This window comes from Metopolophium dirhodum, chromosome 3, assembly GCF_019925205.1.
Source record: "Metopolophium dirhodum isolate CAU chromosome 3, ASM1992520v1, whole genome shotgun sequence".
Classification (NCBI taxonomy): Eukaryota; Metazoa; Arthropoda; class Insecta; order Hemiptera; family Aphididae; genus Metopolophium; species Metopolophium dirhodum.
The window spans coordinates 14,566,270-14,588,665 of NC_083562.1; the positions used below are offsets into that span (position 1 = coordinate 14,566,270).

At 28.0% G+C, this 22,396-nt stretch overlaps 1 long non-coding RNA gene across 2 annotated transcripts in view; it reads right to left on the reverse strand.

Annotated features, from left to right (window-relative positions):
* Positions 1-9,955: 9,955 nt before the first annotated feature.
* The window catches only part of LOC132941768 (uncharacterized), a 56,856-nt gene continuing 44,415 nt past the window's right edge, over positions 9,956-22,396 (reverse strand). Inside the window, exons 4-7 of one of the 2 annotated variants that reach the window (XR_009664191.1) lie at positions 17,913-17,987; positions 17,583-17,792; positions 16,843-17,108; positions 9,956-11,947 (exon numbers count right to left, since the gene is read on the reverse strand). This is a non-coding gene — a long non-coding RNA (uncharacterized LOC132941768). The remainder of the gene's footprint in view (positions 11,948-16,842; positions 17,109-17,582; positions 17,793-17,912; positions 17,988-22,396) is intronic. The other variant, XR_009664192.1, reaches the window with a different exon arrangement.

Sequence of the window (22,396 nt, forward strand, 5' to 3'; positions counted from 1 at the left end):
GTGGCCCCGGCACGTCAAAGTCCCACCACCCCGCCCGCATCGGCACCGACGCCACCGCCACCGCCACTGTCGACGGCGTGCCTGGGATGAAATTCGAATCCTTCTTCCTCCGCCGACGCCGAAGGCTCCTTCGTACGAAGTCGCAGTCGCAACATCTCGCGCCCGCTTCTAATTAATATTTTGCTCGCCGTGTTTTATCAAACGGGTCACAACCCCTCCCTCTGCAGTACTTTATGGTAATATGAGGTAATATACGCGCACTGTAGCGCGGCTCTAGTGGCTGTTTAGTGACAGGGTGAACCATCAATAAAATGAAAAAGTGATGAGATATAATATTATTGCTGAGGTAATACCCGCATTACAATATATATTACATAATAATAGAAATAGCAGTTGGAAAACAATCAAAATCTGAAAGTGTCTAAAAAATTATCAACAGTTAAAATATCTACATTTTTTTGTACAATATTTTGGTTGGCATAACATGATCCTCAATTTCTTATGATGTTGTGAATTGTTTGTACGCCGTGAAATGGAGACAATTTATCTTACTATTAGTAATTTATTTTATATTAATAGTATTTGTATTTGTGTAGTAATACTTGAATAATGTACCATATTGAACAAACTATCTTTTGACAAAAACCTTGTATACTTGCATAATACATTATTATTACAATATTGCTTATAGTATTATATCTTAATAATACATTATTGTTATTAACTTAAAATGCAATACCTTATATTATAGAACGGCATCAATGGGTTCATGGCATAAAGAGCTTAAAATATTAACATTAATTTCAACGTGCATACAAATTATAATATACACCTACGTAATGGAAAAACGTTTATACATGCTAATCTATATAATGTATCATATACTACATAATATGTAGGTAGTTAAAAAATTATACTTATAAATATGATTTGTTATATTAAAATAATTACTTTGCCTCTCCAGTGATAGAAACCACGTGTTTTTTGATAAGATAAAAATATTTATAGGCTGTGAACCTCAAAAATATATTTTTTAAATTTTTTTTAACTTATCCGTGGTTACTTTTCAATATAAGAGTTAATCACGGGTTATTTTTTAACATGACAATGTCATTAGTCATTACAGAGCATTTACTTCACTGTTATAGAAATCTTCATTTTTGGGTATTAATCGATTAAAAAGTATTTACGTAATATTATTAATTTTTGCTCTTGATAAAAATATTTTGCTTCGTAGTCTTTATCAGAATTGACGGTAAATGTAAAGGACTAATTTCGCTTGTGTGCATTTTTTTTTTGTGGCAAATTCTGTATAGTATATATACGCTAAATAGGTGTGTCTCGGTTTTAGTAGGTAAATCTCAGTTTTAGTGTACATCAGTTCACGGACAAATCGGTTTTAGCGTGTTTATATTTGTGAAATAATTCGACCTAGACGGGCAACCGCAAATCACGGATTGGATTTATCATTTGGAATATTTTTAACGTGATTTAAACTGCTTACTCTCTAATCTTTTCTGACCTCTCTGAGATTTTCGTTAAATTCAATTGAGTAGATTTTGAGTATGTAAGCTACACACATAAATTTGGATTTAATATATAGTATATTATGTATTTGTTCGAGGCCATAAGCGTGACAATTTGTTGCATGCTTGTATAGTTGTATCTGATCTGCTCGAGTAACCAATGGCAACCATTTATATACAAAAATATAATAACAATACTAATTTCTACAGTTACTATTATAATCTGAAACCAATGCCAACCACTTATAAACAAACAATAGTTACAATTTTCGCCGTGAACCTCAAAGACCCCGGTTTGACTACCTTTTGAAAATGCGAATATCGGAAAATCTTTTTCTTATTGGACATTTTAGGTAATTGGAGGAATCACTAATCCAAATCTCAAGTTCGTACGTTTTGTAGTTTTTCTATAGGCACTATAATTACAGTACAAAAAGCGGGTAAGTGGATATCGCTCTGCGATACAGTAGGTTACAAGTGGGTCACTGTATAATGGATTGTATTAAATTTCAATTCAATGATATCATATCATTATATACGAAAAACGATTCTGAGCGGAGACGGTTTGTCAGTTTGGATATTTTATATTTTTATTATATTTTATTATAGCCTGTAAGTTGAATTAACATTATAAATAACAAAAAAATAACTACAATTTTTGTTTTTATTTTTATTTGTTTCTATAGTGAAAAACAAAGCGTTGGAAATTAAAATCCTATTTTTTGCGGTTTTTTGTAATTTGTCGGTGGTTTTTCCTGTGGCATTAAATAACTATTGAGAAAATCGAAAAATGACCTCTTCAAAGTACCATCTTGATATAATTTGCTAAAAGATAAGATACTATATATTGAAATCAAAGCACTCCTTCTGGTAGAAATTTTGTATAAAGGATAAAAAATTAAATTAAAATAAACACCATTGTAAAAAACCACTATATCCCTCGCTCCGCTCAGAATCTAAAATATGTACACATAAGCCCTCTCCAAAGTAGCATATGAAACTAGATATTTTCTCTCTGCAAGGGAAATTGAGGAATTAAAATAAATATATGTTTTTAGATATAGTGCAGAGGAAAAATGTCTAGTAACATGCTGTAATTAATTGATTTTTAGAATAATCATTGTTGATTTGCGTTTCCATGTAAATTAACAAAGTGTTACCCAAAATCAGTTGGAAACCATAGCACACTATACTTGATATTTCTATTAATCATAAATACGTTTTTGTTAATAAGTATAACCATGACGACGGAAACGTCTATTTTGAAAAATCGGTTAGAAAAATAAAATATCTGTACCCAGCCCAAAGCATATTTATGTTAAAATACTGGTAAGCGGATGTCGTTCTGCTGTACAGTCGGTTACAAGTAAGTCACTGTAATGTATGGTATTAAATTTGAATTTAATGATATAATATTAATTTATACGAAAAACGATTCTGAGCGCAGATGGTTTTTCAGCCAAGGATATTATATATTATATTTATATTATTATTATTAATACGATAGCCGTTAAGTTGAATTATATAATTTGTATATAAATAATATTATAAATTAGAAGTTTCAAGTATCAACAAATAACATTTTAAAAATATAACACAAAACTAAAATCGTTCTTTTTCGTTCAAATATCTAATTTCGTCCAAATTTTAACTTAAAATAACTATAAAAAAAATTGTGTTTATATAATATGTTATTAGATTTTTTGGTTACAGAATTAACTACTTACATGGAACATTGTTTTAAATTTTTAATCTTTACCTTATAGATTGAACATTTTAATTTTTAACTACTAAATAATTTGTAGATTTTTGTAGAACATTTGAACATTTGAACTTTAAATGCGAGTTTAAATGCTTATAAAAAAAAATTTGCGTATGTATTTTTCAACTACTATTATAACAATATATCAGGAGCCTTGCATTAAATTTCTATGCTTTTTGTCATAACAAATAAAAATTTATTGACATTAATAAAAAAAAAAATTAAAAAATTTGAAACTTGAACAATTCTGTAAATTGTTCAAAACGAATCTAAATACTTTTAAAATGTCATCAAGTTTAAGAATTGATAAAATAAATATATGGTGTAAATTTCAAGTAACTTGAGTTGTTTGTTTTTGAATTATAACAAAATAAGAAAATTTGTAAAAATTTGAACTTTAGGCGCTCATAAAAATTTAATTTGACTTTTTGGTAGACATTTTTTTTGATAAAGATAGACAAACATTTGATTATTCTTATAATTATATATTACATTTTCAAATCTTAGACTTAAAAAGTAAAATTTTCACGAATTTCTAACTCAAAATAATTGGCACATTTTCGTGATTTTTAGGTTTTTGTCAAACTTCGACATTTAAATGCTTATAAAAAAAATTATGACTATAAAATTCCATTATTATAATATACTAGAGCGTTGGATTCATTTTTCATGCTTTGGATCCAACAAATACAATTTTATTGATATTTGTAAAAAAAAACTAAAATAATTAAAAATTGAAAATGTCCGTAAACAGTTCAAAATGAGTCAAAATATTTTGAAAATTTTATAATTTTAAGCAATTTAAAAGTATTTTAAATGTTTTAATTTGTATAGTTCATTCCCGATATATATAAATGCTAATAGAAAATGTTTTCTATCAAAAACCTTGGAAATTGAATACAATTTTCCTCAGAATGTACAATATTATGTGTATTTTAAGTTTTAACTATAAGTTTCTACGCACAATGCAACGATCAAAGTATTTAAATTAGTTGAATACTTTTATTGCTATGAATCCATATAATACTATTGTGTACATTTTACACCATTATATGATTTTATTCAAATAGCTTAGGCATAAATTATGAATAATTTTTAAAATTAAATTTAAACATGAATGTTTAGAGTCGATGAAATGAAAAATAAAAATTATTTTTGATTTTTGTGTGACATAAAAATGACATGTGTTTTTATAATACAGATATTTATTATTATTCATAGCAGTGAACAGGTGGCGAGACGACAACCACATTTTTCTTGTCCGAGCTTGCGTGTTTTATGGATTCCACGATCGGAAATAAAATATGCGTCTACGGCACCCGGATAGTTCATTGTCCGTGGCAATAAATATTTATTATATCTAAGTCTAAAAGTACATTTAAGCTCCCAAAAGGATATTAAAACGAACTTACGTAAACATCGACTCTATTCTGGTGAAAGCCGCTTCGTATACATAGTGCACCACCAACGACTTGAAAACGCTAAAGCTCCAAACTGAAAATATTTTTTTTTGTGATTTACAAAAAATAAAACCGAACGGAACACAAAATTTTTTTTGTTCATGATAAATATGCTTATTGACATTTTAGAATCGCTAATACCGTCCACGTCCTTTGCCACGATTGCCAATTGCCATAGATGAGAGATATTATATTTTCATATGATAAATACACAGATATAATAATATAATACAACTAAATAGCTGACTCGGTACTTGGTATGTATGCTATGTATTTATGATGAAATCGGATAAAATAACCAAATTTTCTTATCAAAATATTCGTTCATGTCTAGATTTTTTTTCGTTGAAATAATGAAATATTATAATATTATACAATAGCTAAAATAGTTTATAATTTATAGACGTATAAGTAAGTTATATTAGTATCATACTATTATCAGTATTAGACATATTTTTTTTATGGAAGAATAATATTTTATTATGAATAAATAAATAAAAATGTTTCACTTTATAGATTCACTTTCCCATCGAACTGTTGAAGGTAATCGAAGAATTTTTACTGCTCCGTAATACGATGACAGACACACAAGAAAAAAAAAGAAAAATATAAACACATCATTGTAAAATCAATACATTCATCGCTCCACTCGGAATCTAAAAGTTGTATCCTGCACAAAAAAATATGCATGTTAAAATACTCAGATCATTAACTACTTGGGCTTAGGTTCTTTATGAAAAAAATGATCTTGTTAGTACTTTTCGCTTTTGATAGGTCAAAGTGATCAGTAAATTTTAAACTAAAAACTAAAAAAAAAATACAAATATTTTTTTAATGTTAATATTATTATTAAAATAATTGTTTGATAACCTTGGTAACCAAAAAGTTGGACAGTCTTCGCTTTCATCAGAATCGTTTTTCATCGTATAGATATTTCAATGATTTTATATTAAAATTAAAATTTAAGACATCCATTAAAGTGCTTACTCAATGACCAGGTACCTCGACTCTTATACTGTTCAGCAGAGTGGTTGTTTACTTTTCCCCTTTTACAATCATCTGTTTTTAAATTCTTTTTGTCTCTGTGTACATGAAAAGTAGTAGAAAAATGAGAATGGTTTTTGATGGATATCAGAATTTCTCAGAAAAACGATTTTGTTTTAAAGTTTTTTTTTCTTTAATTGTCAGTTATAAAGTTTGAAAATGTAATACAAGGTTCCCCATGAGTTGTTCATACACCTTTCAAAAAAAAATACAAAATACATTATTTCAAGATTTTTTATAAGCGTTTAAAGTTAGAATTTAGACAAATTCATTCGATTCTCGAAAATTTGTAAATTATTTCGTAGTTGGGAATTCATAATCAATTTAATATTTATATCTATAATATTTAAAAAATGAACACAAAAATCTTCATGAATTTTTCTACTTATAACAAAACAAAATATTTTGATTGATTTTTAGTTATTTATAGACAATTAAAATTCAATTTTTTTTTTCTTAACTTGTCGATAGAAAATTAAAAAATATTAAAGAAATATATCATAAATGATTTTTTTTTATAAGCAATTTAAGTTCAAACTTTCAAAAATTCATCAAAATCATGCTGATATTTGCAAATATTTCTTTAGTTAAAAATGTATAAAATGTTCAATTTTTATCTTGCTAAGGATTCATACTATTACCATTTGCAATTTAAAAATATTATTCGTTGGCACTTGAATCACTGAAAGTATATTATTCAATTTTGGACACACAGTGGCGTTTACAAATAAGTTATTAAGTTATATAAATAAGTATTCACATTTCACATATTAAAAATGAAAAAAACTAATTCATCGAACTGTATTACTAATAGTAAAATAAATTACCATAATAGCAATAATATCATAAAATATAATTAGTAATATAGGCTGACAGGATCGCCTTTTCCCAGAATCGTTTTTCGTACACAATTATTATTATATAATATTATTGAATTCATATTTAACAAATATCCATTACAGTGACCCACACGACAACTAATGTGCAACAGTGCGGTACCCAACTGATCACATTCATTAAAATTTTATCATATCTGTAAAACGCTATAGCATTATAATGTAAATTTTTGGTGAAAATTTCAAGTCATACGTTATTCGTTATTCATTTTAAAAAAATAAAATAAAATTGGTGTTGTCTGAAACTTTTTTTTAGTAAATATTCTCGTTTTTATATATATATTAGTTGAGTGCATGATGTAATAACTAATATATAAAATAAACTAAATACACAATATTTCTATTGAATTTATGGATAGCAAATGTACAATATAACAAATTTATATGTAAAACTAATTTAAGAAACTACTATATCATATTTATATATAACAAAATACCTCAATTTTTTTTGCAAACTAATAACCTTAGCAGTTGAGGATGTACCATAAATAAATAAAAAAAAAATGTACAATATTGCACACGTGTACTTGTGTTGTACTTGTTTGGCTGTACCTATATGTATTATATTTTATATACACATATAAATTATTCAAAGTTAAAAATGTATAAATTGTTTCTTTTTATCTCTAAAATTTTAACATTTAATACAATATTCATCATTTGTATTTCGTTTTTAAACCTTTAACAAAAAAAACCAAAATATATTGGTGTACTTGTGTACCTTTACCTGTAACTGTAATTAAATGTAAAAATGTTGTAAAAAATTTGAAAGGTAAATACTTAAGGTTATTCTTTTTTGATTTACTTCAAAATACAAAATGTTTTCTCAAAACCTAGTTTTAGCTAAAAAATTCCAGTATTTCTTCATTTTTAGATTCTGAGTAGAGCGATGAGTATATTGATTTTACAGTGCTGTGTGTTTCATTTGTTTATTTTTTGTTTAGATGATACGATAATTAGTCGAAATAATGCTCCGATAATCAACTTTAGTCTTTTCTTATGGGAAAGTGAATCTATAGGAAGTGCATTCGGTAGTCAACTTTTCTCAACAAAAATTCTCAGTAGTTTCCAACTTTCCAAAAACGCCGGGAAAACAAATAAACGGTTAAGGACAAACAGTAAATTTATACATTTTTACGCAAAATCAGTTTTTGACAAATTTAATTTTCGTTTTGGTGAAATTCTAAAAAAAAATCATAGATACAAGACATTTTTACTGAATGTTTATATTATCATTTTCTATACTTGATTAAATTTTAAAAATATTTTGTTTCCTTTCTTAGTTGTTTGCGGAAATTTTAAATTTATTTAGTATTTTTTTCTATAAAATATGTCAATACATTCTTATTTGTTGAGTCAAAAATCTCGAAATATTAATACAAGGCTCCTCATAAATTGTTACAGTAATAGTTCAAAAATATTAAAAATACACAGTTAAGATTTATTTTTAGGGTAATTTACAAATTATTTTGCAGTTAAAAATGTATAGTATGTTACATTTTTATATCTATGGATTAAACATTTAAAGCAAGGTTACCTTATTCTACAATCAAAAAACTTAAAAAATATATATACACAGTTTTTTTTATAGTTATTTGAAGTTGATGTTTGGACGAAATTAGATATTTAAACGAAGATGAATGATTTTATTTTTGTGTATATATTATTAGTGGGTACTTGAAACTTCTAGTAGTACCTACAAATATAATATTACCTATACAAATAATATTAATTCAACTAACGAGCTACCGCATTATTAATAACAATTTAAAATATTCAAGATTCGTTTTTCGTATACAATGATATTATATTATTAAATTCAAATTTAACGCCATACATTACATTGGCCCACTTGTAACCTACTGTACATCAGAGTGATACCAACGCTTTTCTGTTTAGTTTTTCTCAACGCTTTTAAAAGCTACTGGTAATTTTTTACTTTAGTACAAATTACTGAGTAGATTCATTTTCTGCCAAAAAAAGATCCTACTGAAGTAGAAAATCGAAGAATTTTTACTATTTCAAAGGGTAAAGAGTGATGACACGCAGATGAAAAAAAAACCAACGCATAATTGTAAAATCAGTACATTATCCATCGCTTTGCTTACAATTCATGACTTAATAATGATTACGATTTAGCAAACTACACAGAATTACAAGATTTTATTAAAAAAGTTATTTGGCATTGTGGCATACAAATAAAATAAAAAAAATCACTTCATTAAATAAGTATGGTTAACAAATAAGAAACGATAGAAGTCATAGCAACTTTAACGAAATATAATACTAAAGTTGTCGAAGTTCAATCAAACTGCAATAGAAATACAATAGGTTTTCACCGAGATATTATTTTAAAACAGGATGTTTTAGATTTCTAAACCTTATACCCTTATGCCTTAAAATTACCAGTACACAGTTACGGCTGTTTCTACGAAATCATCTTTAATTACACTCAAAGTGACTGCTAGCCAGTATAAAAAATATCAAAATATGAATTTTTTATATAGATTCATACTAGCCAATATTAAAAAGAAGGTAGGTACAAAAATATAAAGGTTGTTAAATATTGTTATGAAACTGTAGTTAATTGCGTTGTATAATATTAAAATACACTTAGTAACCTAGGGACTTAGCACGATCGCAGAGTGAGCTTTCTCAACTTGTTTATTATTATATCACATTGGTGACTTTTGTTTTGTTTAACTATTTCATTATTTTAAATGACAGTTGTATTAAGAAAAAATATGTATACTTATAATTTTAGAATGCATCACTGAAAATTCAGCCGTATTTAGTAATACATTAGGAGTCGTTACTTTAAAATGTAGTTAGATATTTTTTTTAAGAATATTTTTATTATTTATTTAAAAAATGTAATCTTATTTTTTATATAGGTATATGTTACGGTCAGTATACCGATATTTAGTATAATTTGAATTAGTACTGATAGGTAAATAATCACATATGAGTTTTAAGTTTGAAAATTCATGAAATTAAGTCAGAAATCTATTCAAATGTATGTTTCAGAACACAGATTATATAACCAACAAATCACACACAAAAATTATAAATGTAAAGTTAATAATTATCCCATAATTAGAAATAATTTATAAAAAATGGGTTAGAAAATTTTCTAATTCTTTTGGTTTGTTATTTATTTTTTGTTCTTGTGTTATAGTTGTAAAATTTTTATTTCTGATTTTAATAGGTATATTATTTAAAAAAAAAAAAAATTTGTAATACTTTGGGTGGAATTTTAATTGAAAATTCAATACAAGGTTCTTTTTTTTCAAAGTTATTCTTACAGTGATTAAAAAAATATTTAAATTACATAGACATCAATTTTTTTATAGACATAGACTGACAAAATTATATATTTTAATGAAAAATTACGATGTTTTAATCAATTTTATTTACATATATTGTTACACCCTTGTGGCGGTGACATGATGATGTTCAATATTTTTATAAAGTAAAAGTTATTAATGAAAATAATAAGTATAAAATACACAATAATCAATTGTTTGGTATTCCTGTCGTAGCGGACTACCTCACGTTTCTATCTCACGTCATATGCGGTCAATCACGTGGTTTTATATTTAATTAAAATATCAATAAATAGGTACTTAAATATATAGAAATAATAGGTAATATATTTAATAAATAATAATACTAAAAAATATGTATATTTCAACATTACCTATGACCTATATAATAAAACATCATTCAATAGTACACCAACGTATTTATAGCATGCTGTTATTTAATTATCTAATTCTAAATAGGTATATAATTCTATAGACAATAATTTATTATTTTTTACATTATTAACGTTATGTGTATATAAAATAATACAATTATTTATAAAAAACAATTATCAAAAAGTGTTTATTATGTATCTATTACAATATAATATTATCATTTGACGTTTCTTAAAAAAGATTCAAACGGGCACCGTCTTTAATCATTTTTCAGACGTCACTAGCGTTCTGTTAAAGATATGGTGTACCATGCACATTTTTAACTCTATCTATATTTAAGAAGTTTTAAAGCATCCATAAACTTTATACGCGATGAATAGGTAAGCAATACATTTTTTTTTTGAGCCCCAATGTGTCCTTTGATCGTGATAAAATTTAATTGTCGCTGCCATCGACTCTGTGAGATTGACTCAAAAGACTCGTGGTAAACGACAAGTGTGCGGTAGACCGCATACGACAATATAGAATACCAATTGTTTTTACTTGGATGTGTAAGTGTACATATTCGAGTTAAGGATAATTTTCTTGGAAACTTTAAAAGGTATACCATACACCTACAACCTACTTATGATACCTATCAGAGCGTACGATGATAATAATATGCTGGTATAACTATTTATTATTATCACTGTTAAATTTCGTTAAAAACATGTCACACGGTATGACGTGTTGTCTCCGTCTTATAAATGACTAAATATTTTGTACATTCAGAACTAATTTTGTGTTGTTAGTTTTAAAGTTTAATACTATTGAAAATTCACTTAATCTTTAATACGAGTTAGGTGTGAGCATTTTAAAATTTAAATATTTGATATATTGAACGTTTGTAAAACGAAAATACATGCGGTTGTGGTGTCTTCTTAAAATTATATTTTGTAACATAATATTATAATTACATAGTATACTAAATAATATTTTTAATCTATCGGCTTATAAATGAATATATTACACAACTCAAGTAGAATAATATATATGAATCAAAACATATTTAATATATTATTTAATCAGAACAAATTTGTCAAGCACTAGGACCAAACCCACAAGACGTTAAAAACTTAATCTTATTCTTAAAAAAAACAGAATTGTACAATTTAATTTAATGTAACCATGTAAATGCTAAAATACTAACAATGTAATCTAAAATTCGTGTACTAATGGCCTAGTTGTCGATGTATATTTCAGATCAATAAAAAAAAAAAAAAAATATATTATTTAAAGCTGTATAGATCTATTGTAAGTAATAAACACTAAATTGGTAATTATTAATATTTTCTCGCAGTGATTTTTATATAATATTAAGGTTTCTTATTTTGTATCTTGCGTCATAATAAATAATATAATAATAGTTTTATCGGGTTATTTAAAGTTCTACGTTTATTTGCAGCATCAATTTTCGACGAGTATTCTGATTTCGGGAGATGGCGGTGTTCTCGATCGTTCTGCTCATGACGTACCACGCAGATGGCAGCACGCAATGATATTGCCGGTATACGGATTCCTGAAAATAAATTGAATGAATTAATATTAAATATTAATATGATAATATTTATTAATATTAAATATTAATATGATAATATTTATTAATATTAAATAAATATAATTTTCTGTTCGTTTTCAATCGTTTAGCATTCAATCCAATGTCCTAACGTCGATGAGAACGAAACCGTAAAAAAAACTACCCGCTGAAAATATTTACAGTAACCGGGTAAAAATAGGGTGAATATAATATTATTATCCAAGTATTCTAAGTATGGATAGTTTGTATAATATTATTCTGGGAGTTTTTTCCGACATGCTGTTTGAGAACTAAGGAGTAAACGATAAAAGTATATTTTTGGAATCGTATTTTTAGCGAAGCGAAAATTGTTTTTTTGTGATACATAATTTTAGAAAAATATGGTGCATTACTCAAAATATTATTTACCAATTTGTACATCCCTTAACATTGAGAATTGGCTTCCCAATATAATGTTATTACTGTGCACCATAGCAGCAAGTATACAAACAGTTCGGATTTATTCACCGGTCTCGTCGTTTGGGTCGACGATTGAATTTGTTTCGTTTTTAGGAGACATTCCGAATCGACAAACAGTTTACCGCGGTTCACACTCTTCGCTATAATATTTTGAGTGTATGTGACACTAGATTATAATTATTAAACCATTCTATATTTTAGCCACTTGCGCATTACTACGATAACGGCCAAAGGGACGAGTAGAATACTGTTAAAACTTATTACACTATACAATGCACAATAATAAATGAACAAATTACAATATTATTACTATCCAACTCCACTGATGCGTAATCTTTTTTGATCCACGACCCCCGTATTTATTTATTTCGATGAGGAGCTCCCTACAAAGATCTTATGTAAGTATATAAACAATACACAACTTATGCATATTCATATATTTACATATTTTTTAAAATCGTCGATTTTACACAATTTTGTTGATCCCCATGGCCCTTGGGGTTGCACACTTTGCACAGGTTGCACACCGCTAATGGCCTAATGGTATTATCAATGGTGTTGGGTATGCCAATAATAGTACAAGCCAATACTGATATTCACAATTGACTAAAATATGTTAGTTAAGAACTCAAAATATTTCTATGACAACACGGTTAATATCAACCTAATATTATATTTACAATATATGATAGAAACGTTTAAATGATTCCATTTAGTACTTTAGTAGATAACAAGCATATGTAATTTTCTACGTATTTTTGTAAACAAAAAATTATTGTTTACACAATGTCAAGTAATTCTACTTTGGAATCTGAAATTAAGAATATATGTTGTCATAATGTCAATTAATAAAGTACAAAACTTCAAAACTTCAAAATAGTAAAATATAGATTTGTTTCACTAAAATGTTGTGCTGTAAAATGTAATGATTTTAATACATTGGATATGCAGGAAAAATGTTAATTTATTGAGTAAATTACTGTTTGCTTGTGATCTAGTGTCCTACGCATGACACCATGTGGCATTCTTAGGAGTTTCTTTTAATGCAGAAGTAAAAATAAAATTTTTCAAATTTTTTCCATAATATATCGTAGCCACTCTTCACAATAACAATAAAGAATATACATTAAATCGTATTAAATAATATTTTTACTATGCTATTTAAAAATTGCATTTGTCACTTATAAAAGTACCTATATCAGTTGTTCTTGGTTTTTTTTTTCATGATAACTTATTTGTGATCAATAACTACTTATCCGTGAATGGCAAATAATGTTAACCCACTGGGGCAGCTATAATAAATTACGTTAAACTAAAACAATTATTAATAAGTATATTTTAATAGATTTACTTATTACCTACTTCGGTTATTGTGTTTCTGTTGGACATATTTTTAGTATTTTCATACAAAATGACAGTGTGTGTATACATTATATTTTAAATAATCGGTGAATATTGAGGAATCTGAAATGATCTTGAATGATTGCATAAACTCAATGCATTTATCCCCTTTTTCAGGAAATGAACGGTTTACTTTTAGATTTGCCTGCCATATTCTTAGTTTAGTAATAATGGTTTGAATGTCTAATTGAAGGTAAAACGTAACAAGTTTTTCAAATGGTTGATATACTCAATAAAAAAAATATAATGATTCAAAAATGATTTAACAACTATCACGAAATACATATTATTTGCCACTTACAGTAAATGCACGAAAAATACTCCAAATTACTAGTTATTTGGGATTATAAAAAAGTTGTGATGGGAGGAGATCTATCCTCTATACCAATTCCCCCCTCCCATGAGTATACTTAATATTCCCCACGCATACAATACGTGATTTAACGTAGTATCTATAGGTACATTTGTATGAGTAGATCCCATAATAGGTTGTGACTTAATTTTATTAACAGCACTTAACGTTATGGTGGAGTCTACAGGGGAAGGGTTTTCGCTCGACAGTACATACATTACTGGCCTATTATTTTAAATATGAATGAAAAATGTATTTCAGAGTGATATTTTTAGAAACTTCAATGACAAGTGCGTAAAAAATGTAATCAAGAGAAATTATATATATTTTTTTTTTAGTTTATTCGATTTTAGAATCAAAAGCAATGAATATTACTCGTATAACTAACTTATCATGGCTAATTGTTACAGTCGAGTTTTTCATTTCAACAAATATAGGTACTCTCAGACTCTCTTTAATCTTAGTATTTTCTATACTGTATAAGAACAACGTTTAATGTGCGGCGAAACTTCTGCGTGTTTCTTCAATGCGGTTATACGGCACTATCGTGAGCTCTAAGTTAAGTGGAGCAAAACATTTTAATTAAACTAGGACAATAATTTTAGGGTTTTTGCAGTTACCAAACAACACGATCGATTTCATATAAATTATTAATGATATACAAAATATTAGTTGCGTCTAAGTTCTAATAAAACAAAACAACAAGTTGCATATTATGATTTAATATTAAGTTAGGCACTATAACAAATGATAGTAACAGTTATTGAAATGCATTACTGAAATAAAATACCATGTCGAATATTCTGTAGTAATTCAGATTACCTATACAAAATATTATAAATTATAATTTAGTAAGTTACTTATAGATACTTATGCGTTTTACATTCCGTTTGAAACGTCCTTTCTTTAATTTTATCATTCATTTTTATAAACATTTTCAGAAAGAATATTGAAAATCGAGTGTACTGGTGTAATGTTTCGATTTTATTAGATTAGTATTTCCGTGGCCGCAAAGAAAAAAACTTCCGACAACCGTTGATTAATTTTAACGGAATTTCAAGAGAAGAGTGATAATAAATAACTGAAATCGGCTCAGAATCGTCATTCGATACAGCGATTTACCATATTATTGTCTCGACAATTACTGTGTCTGTAATTCTGTTCAAAATTTGTTCCCTCGCGGCCTCATCGCATCATGCCGTCTACGGTCCGCAATAGGTTAGACATTTTATTTTTAAGCAAACTTATTATATTACGGTAAAATCCGTACCCTGTTGTAGGCATCTATATACTGTCCTGTTGGAATCATATGAAGAGCACAACAGATGTTCCAAACACATAAGCGTGTTTCATTAACGTTTTTAATTATTTCAACGATCGCGGGCTGGTCCACGTGCTTCGTCGTGGCTTTCGTCAGTTGTTGCGAGGGGGGGGGGGGGGTGTATATATTATTACCCCGCAACAGATCAGCCGAACAGTTTGGTGGTAGGTGCGTAAAAGGCGTAATAATAATAATAACAAGTAGTTACCTACGTAAACGACGATGAACGAATGATTCACGAAAGCCCTGTTCCGTGGAGCAACATCATATTTTTTCAGCATCAATGCGTATTGGTAACAGAGTTGGTGTATATTTTCATATTGAAAAAAAAAAAATTGTATGTTTTGTTTTAAACTGTTTTTTTCTGCTAAAAACTATGTTAACAAAATAGTGTTTAAACAGATTAAAACAATGTTTTAAACAGTATATTTAAAACGGTTTAAAACTCAAACAATTTATTGGTTGAATACATCGTTTTTAACAGAAAAAAACCGTTTAAAACGAAAAATAGAATAAAGTATTTCACATAATATTTTCACTTTGAAATATTTCAAACTTCAAACTTTCACCCTTCTCGAAATATAAAAAATTTCTATTCTTTTTAAACTCAGTTTTTTTGGTATGTTTCATAAAATTATCACTAGATGGTCATACTGATTTCATACCTAATTAGTGACTTTCAATATTTAATTTCTGATCATGATAAAAAGAAGATATTTTATATATATACAAGCAGATAGCTAATTATTATGCATTTTGTTTAATGAACTATGTAAGAAATATTTCTATAATATTTTTTATTGAACACTTAACTGAGTAGAGGTGTTTACTGTACTTTATACTATAGTTTTAAGTAAAAATTCGTTTTTTTTATCTTTAATTATAAAAGTTTCTAAAAAAATCAAAAAAGTTTTCGAAAAAATTAATTTTATGAAATTTCAGACCCTTACACCCAATATTGTAATAATATATATTATTTCAAATTTGTTTTTAAATTGACTGTCTCTGATCTAATGAACTGGTTACGAGCTTCGACAAATATTGGTTGACAGACAGTATAGGTCCAACAAAAAAGTTCGATTGTTATTTTTTAATGATGATTTACGCTTCTTCCGGTTTTAATTTAGTCCTGCAACTTTAACTTTTTGGTTTGCTATTCAATTAACTTCACTTTAATTTTTGATCGGAGATGTAGTTCCCTCAGATATATCCAAATAAAATTGTTGTCTTTGAAATGTCCGTAATAGATTCCTACTATACCCACTCAACTATATATTCTTTGACCAATGTCTCAATTTTTTTTTACGATCTACCATCATATTATATAATTAAACATAAACGCACTTTGGGCGTAAATGATTTGGACGAAGTTCATTAGACTTAATAACTGTCCAGACACGAACCGTGGCGTTCGGACTCGTGCGTCTTCCCCAGATCTACCGCAACAGTATACTGCATCAGCTCATATATTGCTCGTAGCCAAATTATAATTAGGGAACTGCGTCTCTGCAGTTCGGGCGACATTTATATCCGTCGTCCGCGATGCAGCAGTGTACGCTGAAACGGATTTTTGATCGCATTCCCGTACCGACGATTACACGTCGCCACCTCTGTAACAAAATAATATACTGCCGACCATTATCACGCGACGACGAAGTGTCCCCGCCGACGTAAACCATTATCGTTTTAACGTCATATAATGCGCACCGCGGCGACTTGGGTGCGGTGACCGTCGCTGCCACCGACACCACCGCCGCCGACGATTATATTTTCACGACGATCCGCGTCGCCACCGGCCTCGCTTTAATTCGTTAATTTTCCGACTCATCGCCCCACCCGCCTCCGATGTACCTACCTTGTATTATATATACATATAGAGACGAGCACCACAGATTTGTTCCCTAATCGCCGTTCGCGGTGCCGGACGATTGCGTCAGGCAAACGACGCTGGGATACGATTTAAAATAATAATATATTACGATCACGGTATGTACCTCAGTACCTATATATCTGTATAAAAGCAAACCAACAACGACGAATTTCAACGACAATTAAATTATTACTATTAAGCATGATGTAAATACCGGCCCGGCAGAGTGAATAACCACGTGCGCTGCTATTGTAGGAGAAATGATATTCTCATTTGTCGTTATCGTCGCAGTGGATTCCGTCGGTGACCTGTGCAAGTCGCTCTACATAATATTATATAATATTATTATTGTAATGCGATCAAACTGCACCGGCGCCGCGGCCGCAAGATTTCTGTCTCGCAATCTCCACTGCGGGCAAAGTTCCTATTAATAACACACAAGATACTTACAAATATGTATTATGTATACATGTCATTGTTATTAATTGTTAGCTATACCATCTACTATTAAAATATGCAGTATTTTAGGGCCGCACATTTTTACCTCTTTATTTGGATTTTAATGAATATGGATATAAAAGATTTTCTTTTCGTTGGAGATGTGACGCCACTTTATGTTCTAAAAAATAATAATCATACAAATTTGCGTTAAATAATTATTATAGTTACATAAAGAATGATCCACAAATCATCCTCATCCACATTTTTTCTTTTAACAATGAATTAAATCAAATTCTGATTTTTCAAATTTTCAAGCACCATCCAATTTTAAGGGCCTTATATTTTTTTTTTAAAAAAACACATATCATTGTAAAATCAATACATTCTTAGCGCCTTGCCACTCAAATCTAAAATGGGAATGAATATGCCTGGGATATCAACTTGTATTTATATGTATATAAAAACTATTGCTGACGAGTAAGAAAAATATGTTTTTGTTACAGCCAAACACTCATACCAATGTTAGGATGCTTGAGTTCTAAGGCTATAACTAATATTTTAATGGGCAAATAAAAATTTGAACTATTTAATTTTTTTCAAATATCTATGAATAATTCAGTTAAATTTGAAAAACTAACTTTATATACACTCTTAAGCAGTAAAATATAAATATTAAAATATTTCCTTAGTAATATTTCTGATTGGAATTATTTGTATACTATAGATTTTATATTTTGTAACTATAATACTATAATACTCAGCTATGTTTAACTTCGTATAATACGAATATACAATTGTTTTAAGTGTCGAACCCGAAATTTATGATCGACGATTGAAAATGAGATTATAAGTAGGTATAGAGTATGCAGATCTACTCTCAATAATATTATATTAGTGTACAATATGCGCTATGTATAGAACATGTGGCGTACGAAGAAATTTCCAAAGTATGCTCCTAAAATAATAATTGAAAATCCCTCTAGCGTTTCGCAAAGTTTTCACAATATAAAGGGTATTGCGTCGTGGATGGTAACTGTTGTACACAACTTCTTCTCCGACAGTTCAAAAGTTTTGTAATATTTTCGATATTCGAATTACTCACGGAGAATGCCTATGTAATATGCATCATAATTATTCATAGGTACATATTTTCTAGATAGAAGATATTCCATTATAATATCATGAACTCAATATACATATAAATGACTATATACTATAACTAGCTGTCCCGACAATACTTTGCTATAACTAGATTTTATTATTATTATTATTTTTATTATTTCATTAATTTTTTTTTCTTATGTTATTTTTACATTTCTTTGTTTACATTTTTTATGCATTTTTATTTTAAGGCTTCATTTATATTTATACGTTTTTACTATTTTTACTATCCAATTTTTACCTTAAAGCTTTATTGTACACTATGTTGACAGTGGTATTTGTAGGTGGAAAAAAAACATATTGATTTTCAGGAGATCCTACTGAAGAAATGGCAACATAAAGTTGTGCAGGAGAAAAGGACTATTTTCTTAGGTCGATGAGAAAGTTTGTCCCTGGAATTTATTTATTGTAAGGGCAAACGATATCTTTACAGGAAACTGTAACTTTTTAAAAAATGTAGGCAAATCGTGGGTATCATGAGGATCCACGGAATCTGAGCAAGCTGTCCAGCCGCAGAACAGGGGATGATTGTTGCTACAATCACATAGTCTCGTAATTCGTGTTTTGTGCTATCACACATACTGTGAAGGCTTAAATTTCTCAATAGCATAATGGGAGTACCTACTTTTAATTTAAGTAAGTAGGGTGGCAAGCTTGAGTGAATTAAAAATTCTTGTGGGTAGTAGGTACACTGAATCTTCGATATCACGGTGTCAATAGCTTAATTGTAACATTTAAAATCACAGGGCACTTTTTCCTTACGACTACGGTGTGGTGGCATTTATTTTCCTATTAGTATTTTGTTGGGATTGACATTTTTAAATTTGTAATATCTAATGAATTATAATGTCCGATTCGTATGCTTCAATAAGTAATCTACAGGTCTTGAAACAGTCTTGAATACGAAATAGTTTCTTTGGATAAGGATAAATACAAAGGTATGAACAACATGGTCTGATTTAGGTCGGCATTTCTATCTACTTTTAAAATGTAAAAAAGCAGTAATGGTGACATAACTACAATAGTTGGACATACGGTATCACTATAAGTTACTTGTAGATATTGATATATTCTTTAATATTGTAGACAATTTTTTTGTTTTATCATCAATAGTTTCCGCAGCAAATGCGATGACATTTTATGGTTCTTTTTACACCCTGGGTTACATTATTAAAGTATTAGTAGGGAGCCCTAATTTTTTCTAGTAATAAATATATCCTATATTATTCAGGAATAATGTAGCATTCTAATGGTGAAAGAACTTTTGAAATCGGTTTAGTAGTTTTTGAGTTTATTCGTTACAAACATACAAAATATAAATCTCTCCTCTTTATAATATTATTATTATATGGAATAATTTACAAGAAATAGCATTATATAATAAATACTCCGGAACGGTTTCAATTATTGCTATTATTGATAGATTATTATGCGAGATGCGTGTACCGGCAGTATAGAATTTCACTTTGCCGACATCATTTTGAATATACGATAATGATTAATATATATGACACAATTTAATAGACATAACTATAAACGTAATTAATTCAGTTTATATCAAAAAGCCTTAGTTTGTTCGTAATAATATTGCATTGAATGCAATTTAAGTTTATGTAGTTTATTCATTTAGTTCAGACATAGTTATTATAAAATAGGTACCAATATTAACTACTAATATATCAAAAAAGGTGGTTTCTATTTCATACATTTAAATAAGGAATTTATAGTCTATTATACGAATGTTATTTTCTTCGATAAGTATTAGAACAAAATCGTACTGTATAATATCTAATACATATAGACTATAACAGTATATAATACACGGTCAATTTTTTTATGCTTCAATTCAAAAATAGAAATAAACAGAATTTAAAAAAAAAGAGTAACTACATATTGTAAAGTGAAGAATGCGGCACATTGTTCAACAATAAAATCTGTTTGGGATAAAAAAAAACCCCCACTGGAAAGGGGTGAGGAACGGACTACTAATTTATGACCACCGACCGTTTGGGTATCACCTGTTGTTGTTATTGTTGTTTTTACCAATCTGTTTCCTACAGCAGTTCAAAAAAAATATACTTGTTAAAGGTTTGTTTGGACCTTGGAGAAATGAGAAGTCGACCCCAATTTACTACAGTTAAAATTTTAATCTGCAATCAAATATAATTAATGACAAGTGTATTTTATTAAACATCTGCATAAATAGTTATTACAATATGAGTTTAATAAGTTCATTTTTTTTATATTTTGGCCTAGAAGACGTGAATCAGATAAATATAATATATTTTGTGTTAATAATATATTATTGAGTATTGACTATTGCAGTATAATACAAGCCCAGATTAAGGGGGGGGGGGGGGTCCAGGGAGACCCGGGCCTCGATAGTTGGAATTTATTTAGGGGCCTCAGATTTATCCATTACTTTTTTCGTTATAGGCTATAACACTGCATAAATCACCTAAAAAAAATCGATGATTATTTAGCGAGGAAAAAAGCTTGTAAATTATAATTTATAAATAAAGTGATACATTATACATCATTTATTGCTATAACCTATTGCTTATATATATATTTATAACTGGTACCTAATATTAAATAATATACACATTATTTTTTTTTTTTTTCGTACAGGGGCCTCATTTAAAACTTTGGCCTCTGGGCCGCAAAATGTCTTAATCCGGGCTTGGTATAATGTATTCAACATCAAATATCACAATACTTATGTATACATTTTAGTTTCATTTAAGTTATAGTTGATCCTACCATTAGTTACTCTGATCAATTGGATGGATCAAATATAAAGTATGAGCGTAGAATATTTTTTTTATCAAAAGAAAGTGTTTTCCCTTTTCCATAATACAAAGAAATGTATTATTGATACTTATATCATTTATTGACGATTCTTACTTATTTAAAATGTAATAAAATCAAATGCATAAATATTATTATATTAAATATCACAAGAACTCCATCTTATAAAATATTTACATAAAATATAGGATTATTGATTTAATTATTATAGTCGTTATATAATACCGTTATTTTTAAATATACTGAAATATGCACCATAAATGTATTTATCCATTATAAACAATATATATAATGAATGAATATAATATAAACTTCGAATTAAATAAAGAAATATTGCCGATATGTCTGTTTAATACTAGGTACTCTTACCAAAGCATTCTGTAATTTTGTTTTATTAAATGTTTTACAAAAAACATATTTAATGCTTTAAATTATAAGTGTTCAAAACTGTTGAATATAGTCAATAGATGTAATTAAATATATAATGAATATTAGTTCTGTCAACGATCAAAATAAACCGCAGTTACATTACTTAACGGTATAGGTACCAGTAAAATAACTTCCATTAAATTCTACTAATTGGTGTTAAACTGCTATACATAAATGGATTTTAAA